The 7,555-nt window shown below is 32.1% G+C and overlaps 1 pseudogene; it reads right to left on the bottom strand.

Annotated features, from left to right (window-relative positions):
- Positions 1-1,721: 1,721 nt before the first annotated feature.
- LOC107877452 lies at positions 1,722-4,332 on the bottom strand (annotated as a pseudogene).
- Between the last annotated feature and the right edge of the window lie 3,223 nt (positions 4,333-7,555).

The raw sequence follows: 7,555 nt of genomic DNA, 5'->3' as shown, positions 1-7,555 counted from the left end.
TTCTCTCAATCTCTTTTGTGTTTTGACCCTTTCTATCACTATATTGTTACCAAGGCAATGACCTTGGATGAGATTTACTTAAGGCTTCCCATGTCATGTTCAAAACTACAACTATTATCACCAACATACTTTTAGATGGCAAATCTACTCGGGATTCATAATTTTTTAGCCACGAATTTAGGCACAACTAGGATATAGACATTCCACCTTAAATGATTTACTACAACTCTTCAACGTAGAAAAATCAGAAGACTTTCTCATGGTCTCTTCGCTGTAAAAATTTTAGCTCTTTTTCTCTATTGAACATTTATCCATTATACAAACTAGTTCCATTAGAGAAGCAATGTTTGGGTTTAAAAGCGATCCACTCTCTTTTCACTCTTCTTCAAAATATTTAGATATTTTACATCCATTAAATGATCTTTCATATTCATTAGATAGTCTTTCATATTCATTGAATGATTATCCAAGCTCTCATGTTCAACCAAATCATTGTCATCAGCTCTTGGGTGTGGTGATCGGGTAGGGATAGGGATAAATTAAATGGTTCTTATGAAAACCTTGAGATTATATTTATCCTTAATATAGGCCTAAAGCCATCAACAACAACATCAAACAGGTAAAACATCATGTACCTATCATTTATTATGAATGTAGGATGAATTTTTCCCTCTTATTTATTTGATAACTAATCACTAAGTTGCTTAGGTCATAAGGTGACTCCCAAATCTCAGTTACACTTACAAACTATGTTGTTATGTGAACAATTCCAATGCAGTGCAATATAAATTGTCTTCATACTTAAAGATTTTCAATTCCAATATTTGAGAATCTACTCGTATATTATTATATAATCTTCACCAACAATTAAATTTTGCTACTACTATTATTGAACTACATGGGTCGATCCTAGATTAAGGTCTTGGTCTATAATGGGTTGACGACTGACAAGATATTCGTACAAAATCGTGAATGAAAATATTTTGTTTCTTATCAATGCTCTTCTAGCCACTGGAATGGAGACACAAATTTATAGTTCATCTAAACTACTAGAATCTATTTACTAACGAGTTATGAAGTTATTTAGAAATCTTCTCAATCATATAAAATGGTGGGAAAATATTTTTTATAAAATATCTTTAAAGATAATAAGTTAAATGGAAGCAATAAGAAATATTATGACATTTGTGGTGGTTTTTGGTTGTGAGGAAGCAAAAATTGTTGAAAAATCTACTGGAATCGGAGAAATTTAATAGAAAAATGTGAGCTCTTTTTGGCTTCTTTGACATTTTATATTTTACTTTTTAGAAATAAAAAATCAATTATTAGTTTGGATAAGAGGAACTAAAGTATACTATTGAGGACTTTTGTTCTAGTCTTGCATGATTTTTAAATCAAATTCATAACATCCTAATTGGTGGGCATTTGGCAAAAAATAATACGTGTGTTTATTTGGATAATTATGTTTTTAAAGTGGGCATTTGGCAAAAAATAATACGTGTGTTTATTTGGATAATTATGTTTTTAAAGTGGGCATTTGGCCAAGTAGTTCAAGTTTCTGAATAGTTTAAACAAATGACATATAGCAACAAGTAAATTTATAAAGCATGATTACCAATTATGTAAATTTATAAATATTGCTGCAGGTAGAAGGAAATAAGAGATCATATTATGTACATTAACGCTCAATAAACATATATATCCCAAGTCAAATACATATATTAGTAGTGCAACATAACTACTAGAACAAATAAAATAAGAGAATAATGTTATATCTTTGTAGCTGAAGAAATTCCTAGATTAACCCTCGTCTCGTTCCTTCCCATATCAATCATAACCACTAATCGTAATTAGAGGAGCTACAACCAAAACTAGGAGAGGAGAGAGATGGATCAATTATTATAAAGACCAACAAATTGTGAAACCTTTCACATAACCCCTTCTATTGATTCATCATTTTAAAGTACATATTAAATTCACTCAACGCATTGCTCTTCATGTCCATACCACCACGGGATGAACCATCTCCAAGGCTAGTGCAATCTGCATGCTACAAGCATAATTAATATTTTCTGGCAAGTTAGGATCCATAAGATTAGCATCAGGGGTCATACACACCATTTCCTAGCTAAGTATCTAATGTTTTTTACTGTTGTCAATATTTGGTTGTTACCTAAATTGAGTTGGTACTTGATTGCTCCATTATAGTAAAAGATTCCCCAATGTCAATAAAAATTCCTTGGTATGATGCTCTTAACATCTGCTTACACTAGCCCAATAAGGTAAATGTCTGGTGGTGTAGGTCATTTCAGGGTACCTATGCCCTGACTAATTTATTCCAGTAGACCTTAATCGAACTTCATAGCCTACTCAATATTTGCATTGGAAGCACCATCGGTGGGCCAGCCTATTTCTCCTACTATAATAGAAAGTGACCCGAAACTATTTTTCTCGAGAGCCCAAATGAGGGTATCATAATTAGCTTCAAAAATATTAGTGTATAAGATGGAAACTTTAATAACGGGGTATGATGCCCTATAAAAGAAGGGGAAGTTAATTGGAAAATGGGGATCAGAATAGAGGCTAACGAATGGCTAGATGTTAATGGTAAGAGGACCCCATTGTCAATTAGGAACTTAACAATCTTCATCATGAGACCATGAATGTATGATCTAAAATTCCCACCAGATGTAAATTTAGTGTCTCTGATAAACGTTAGCATTAATTGGAACTGTAACCTTGAGTTTTCACCCTAGGCCTGCTTTGATAAGAGTTGCTTTCACATTTCGAGGGCTAAATATGTTGTGTTAAGGAATGTGTTTTTGTAGGCTTTTAGAAAATTTTCATTTCCCTTTGCAACATATCTAAGGACAATCAAAATGAATGTGCATAAAATAGTAAGAAAAAAGTAAATAATTTCATTACTGCTTAACAATGATATATTGTCCTAATTATATTTTTGTCATGTGGGGAGAACAAGTACTATGGTGATATGAAAAAAAAAGGACTCCAAAACAAAAACTAATAATATAAAGTACCTAAATTTATTTCTCAATTAAAATGAGAAAGACTAGAATATTAATATGTATACATATTATCAAATTACATAATTTCATGAGGAAAGACTAACTGTATATCTAAATAATGTCAATCAGTTACTGTCATGAAGAAAGACTACTAGTGTTCACCTTATTTACTTTCATATTCTTTTTATTTTTTGTTAAATTGGTTAACAAATGACTTCATTCCTTTTGGCACATAAAATTATTAAACTAATACTTTATTTTTGTGTATTTTTATTTATAATAACTAGATGAGACCTAAACATCAAATGACAGTAGACATGTATAATAATACCTTAGAATAACAGTCACAAAATATTTTGACAAATGCCACAACCACTATAACATAGTCTGATGGTTCCTTTTGGGTGACTTGATCGATGACATCCTATATATCCATACATCATAAAGAAAGACATGCATCATCACTTAATGAGACATCACTTTTAAACATATATATCATACCTTAGTTTACAAATAAGATCATGTCTTTTTGAAATTGCAATCTCGTTTACATAATATAATGTCTTTTCTTGTATACAAGTCATCTATCTTTATGCTTGATGAACACAATCTAATAATTTCTTCTTCCTCATTAATTTTTTTCTTAAGGAATATCTAATTTGCCAAAAAGCATGTGGAGACCAAGGATATATGCGCCAATAATAATAGAGCTTTATTTCTAAGTAAATTGAGAATGTTTTCTTATAAATAAATTATTTTTTCCAGAATGTCAATCTACTGTAATTATTCAATTCATTACTCAAACTTAAGACTAACCATAAAAAAAACTGATATAGATTGGAGAATGTGTCAACACTTATTAAACTTTTCTTCCTAGATTGTTAGAAATAAAAAACTTAATTGTAAGCCAATGATTGTACCATTTAATGGATTTAGAGTTATGGTAAGAAAATTAACAAACCTGATATTGACGCCATTCTTGAAAATAAAGGAGGAAACATTCTGTTAAACCCACTACTCTGTTGCACGAGCACTAGTAGACAGTGTTTCAAACATGTCATTAGGTATCCCAACCATAAATTGAATAGCTGATCTGCCTAGTGCCTTAAGCACTCCTGGATCTACTTTGAATAACTTCACTTTATTGAGTCCGTTCTCTTTTAGAAGCTTCACTACAATGTCTGGTGGAAGCAGATGAGTGAGTTTTCCTTGTCCCTCAATTAATTCCTAGACCCTCCACGATTAAATCTTTTTCGATTGTTACGAACAAAATCCACAAGATGAAGATATTGCAAAAATATTCCATAATAGTAGTAGAGAATTATGCAATTTTACATGAACCTATTTGTTGGAGCAGTTTATATATGTTTGGATTTAAAAAAGATTATGTGTACTTAAAAGAAAGGGATCAGAACTTTGGAGCATAGAAAGATAGTTGAGAAAAATAGGAATAAAGAGAAAGAATGTTCAATGAAAATAATGAAGTATGAATATTGGTGACTCCCTTCCTAGGTTTTCTCTACTCAAGTTTTATGCTCAAGAAATGCACCTATTTTATCTACCTACCTTAGTTTGAGCCTCTAATTATTTTGAATTTATCAATATGTATTTGGAATACGAAAAAGCAAAATATCCAAATCATGTGTCCAAGAAAGATCCAAAGAACATAAATTGACATTGTTACCCCTTAACCCCTGAGCTTAATTAGGTGTTAATTTTCCCCCCAAAACCTAATTTTCCCTCCAAAACTTAATTTAATGATTAATTATAAAGAGAGTCCTTAGGAAGTCGTGATTATGCTTGCCAACAATTAATACATTAAATATTTTAATAATTAATTTTTTTAACTAATGTACCAGTTAACTTTCGCTTGATTATCCTTTATTAAAGGTCAAGAACATCAATAGTAACTCTATCGATTATCATATTTTTTGACAAATATGAGTACAAAAAGCAGCCACGCAAGTTCTAGTTCATTGAGGGAACTAGATGAAAGAACACATGAGACAAGAGATGTAGAAGATTTAAAAAACATAGTGGTGGAATTGTTTGAATTGTCTAACGATGATAGTCTTCTCAATGGAGATTAAAATGCATGTGTAGAAAATAATTTTACGGATAGTCATGAATTCATGAATGATCCTATACAAGGCCCAGTTGAAGGTATGCAATTTTCTAGTTTGGAAGTATTTGTTTGCTTTCGACCAGGAACATGCTAAACATATGGGGTTTAGCATTATAAGAAGATAAATTTCAAAATTAAAAAATTTCAATTTTCCAAGTATGCTTTATTTACGTGTGATAAAGGTGGTTGGAAAACAAAAAAGTATAATACATCTAATAGATCATTATGACCTACTAGAATTAATTGCTCAGTAGGATTTGATGAAACATATCGTATAACTAAAATGGTAGCATATCACTTACATAAGTTGTATCCCAATGCGTCCAGACTCATGGCTGGTCATAGGAGCGTGTTTAGCAGTTTGAAAAGGTCACTGGAAGCTAATGATAGAGCTAATGTTAGAATATTAAAGAACATTAGAATGCACCAAGCTCTAGCTAGTGGGATAGAGAATTTGGGTTGGTTGCTGGATAATTGTAGGAATTACATACACAATGCAAGGAGATTGATCATGAATCAAAGAAATATTGAGTGATGAAGAAAATTCTTTGTTGATGACATCTCAAGGACAGTGATTTATTTTATGCCTTCGACATAGATATTCTTGGTTTATTTATTAATGTATTATGGATTTACCTAGAATCAAAACCTTCCTACTAAGAATTTCATGACATTATTTGCTTTGATACTATGCATCTCATTAATAGACTTGGTATTCTATTTTCTTTATTTGTTGGTGTGAATCACCACTATCAATCTATTATTCTTGGTTGTGCCTTTATTTCACACGAAATAGTGGAGACATTCTGTATGATTTTTAGCAAGCCTATAAATGCTATGGGTCGTATTATCACTACTTACATATTGATCGATTAATGTAACGGTATAAGGGCATCTATAAGTGATGTGTTGTCTCATACTGTGCATTACTGGTACATAAGGTATATTTTTTCATAAATTCCAAAGAAATTAAAGGGCCTTAGCATCCATTACAACAAAGCTAAGAATGAACTTTTGACTATTATGCTGGATAATTTAACGAAGATGGGATTTGAAGCTGGATGGTCAAATTTTGTAACAAGGTACAAAATGGAGAACAATTCTTGGTTGGTTACGATGTACCGTGAGAGGGAGAATCGAGGTCATGTCTACTTGAGTCACTATTTTCCGCTAACATGAAATCAACTCAACAGAGCAAGGCAATGCATTCCTATTTTGATGGCTTTTCCAATGCTAAGAGCACTCTGAAAGTTTTTGTAGAGTAGTACGAGGTTGATCTTCAGATAAATATGAGAAGGAGTTCAGGGAAGAACACAAGTTCAAGTACACCAAAACTAGGTGTGAAACTAATTTTCAGTGGAACAGCAAATAAATGATGTGCTGACTTGAAAAATATTTAAGATTTTTGAAAGTGAAATCTGTCGAATGGTACATTGCAATTTTGGTTGATGCAACTGATTCTAATTCGTGGCTTGTGGAAAATTACAGTATTGTTGATAGATCGATTAAGAGCGACTTTTATATCTGTATTAACTATTGAATATCATTCCTAAGGTTAATAACTGAACTACAATTGCATGTCTTTTGAGTCACGTGGAATCACTAGTTGTCAGATAACGAAGGTAATGGCTCACATAAACATTCACCTTATCCCCGACTGGTATACTTTAAGAAGATGGTGAAAGGATATTTTTCATCCTTATTTGAAGAAGTTCTTTACCGGGGGTTACCCATAAATGTTAGAGGAGTACAAACTATATAGGGAGTTGGTGGGCATTGTTGAGCACATTACTGATACTTCTATGTACTCAAAAAACAAGATGGATTACATAAAGTTAAAACTTGTTTAATTGGAGAAGGACTTATTAAAGTGGGATGATTCTATGGCTGAAAAGCGTGTATCGTTTTTCCTAATGGGTCATTATATTGTACTAGTACTGGTCCTATCCTTGATCCTCTGCTATCTCGAGGACGAGGAAAGCCAAGAACTACCTGTTTAAAGGCCAAACCTTATGACACAAAGGGATTTGGTAATATTGCCACCAATTTGGGCCGTGATGATCTCTATAATAATAAGTATGCTTCGATAATTGATGTTACACCCATGGCAGGGCTTTCTAGCATAAGGGGACATGGCATGGGATGAGGTCAAGGTCGCGCGATAGATGAATAAGTTACAGAAAACTCCATTGTTATAAGAAGTGTTGATTGTATAGGAGAAGAGATGAAGGGATATTCAATATTTGTAATTTATGGTTAAAGTTTTTCTAGTTCTTTTTTTTATCAAGATGCACACCATTTTTTTGTTCTGACTTTTATACAATTCTTTGTGATCGAATTCATCATTTCGTTGTCAATAAATTATGATGTTTCATTTTAAAAAATAACAGTTAGGAGAGATGTT

Source organism: Capsicum annuum, chromosome 7, assembly GCF_002878395.1.
Source record: "Capsicum annuum cultivar UCD-10X-F1 chromosome 7, UCD10Xv1.1, whole genome shotgun sequence".
Lineage (NCBI taxonomy): Eukaryota > Viridiplantae > Streptophyta > Magnoliopsida > Solanales > Solanaceae > Capsicum > Capsicum annuum.
The sequence above is the reverse complement of the archived record's forward strand: the minus strand, read 5'-3'. Positions and strand labels throughout refer to the sequence as shown.